This window comes from Propithecus coquereli, unplaced genomic scaffold (genome assembly GCF_000956105.1).
Source record: "Propithecus coquereli isolate 6110/MARCELLA unplaced genomic scaffold, Pcoq_1.0 Scaffold15, whole genome shotgun sequence".
NCBI classification, from domain to species: domain Eukaryota; kingdom Metazoa; phylum Chordata; class Mammalia; order Primates; family Indriidae; genus Propithecus; species Propithecus coquereli.
The window spans coordinates 7,251,367-7,252,250 of record NW_012139413.1 but is presented as its reverse complement, the minus strand read 5'-3'; the positions used below and the strand labels follow the sequence as shown (position 1 = coordinate 7,252,250).

The following is an 884-nucleotide window of genomic DNA, read 5'->3' as shown; positions in this document are numbered from 1 at the left end:
AAATTTTTCTAATTTATTAAAAACAGCTATGTGCAGCACTTACAGACATGGCCTCAAAGCCTAACTGGTAGCAGCATCTTAGGGCTACATTAACTGTGTATCCTAGGCAACCAAGTCATGGCTAAAGCACCACAGTGTTTGTTTAAAACGTGATGTGGAAAGCAATCAGAGGAGCTTCAATTCCAGGGAAATTCCTTTTCAGTGTAAGCCTCACACTGTATTAGAGTGGTGCTATTTGCACCATTATAATTAAGAATGTGTCACCATATTCATTATATTCGAGGTTTTGTAAATCAGCTGTAAAAAATTAGTCATAGTAATTAAAAGATGGAAAACATCTAGTTATGCTAAGATGTCCTACTGGGGCATTTAGGGTACTAGTGAAGGAGATTTAAACAATTTAAATGACAGATAATATTTTATCTTAACAAGCTTAAAATACTATCTTAATTACTGATAAATTGGAAGTGTGCATAAGAATAAATGCAAACAATCATTTAGTTTGTACTTTTCTTGATAAAAATATACATCCACTATTCTAAAACTATAATGCTTATTCTTTTATGATTTTATTGATTTAATTCTTTGGTGAGTGAATTCTTTTGATTAATCTGTTGGCAAGAAACAGTATGTTCCTTTCAAAAATTTTCATTTTTTATTTATTTTTTGACTACTTCAAGTAACAATCATGATGTAAGAACCTAAATCCATGTTATCTCGTACATCTCACTCGTACATTTATATACCTACCTAAATTATAGGTGTAGGATTTTGTTCTTGATGTATTATTTTTTAAGCCAACTTTGTCTTTTTTTTAAAATGGTTTCCTTAAGAAAGAAGAAAAAATGTTTCTTCTGCTGTTTTTCTGACTGAAGAAAGAACTT

General features: G+C 30.4%; 1 protein-coding gene across 6 annotated transcripts in view; it reads right to left on the bottom strand.

The window, feature by feature from the left end:
• The window catches only part of NLGN1 (neuroligin 1), a 1,153,390-nt gene that overhangs the window by 753,339 nt on the left and 399,167 nt on the right, over positions 1–884 (bottom strand). The gene's annotated exons all lie outside the window — the stretch shown is intronic.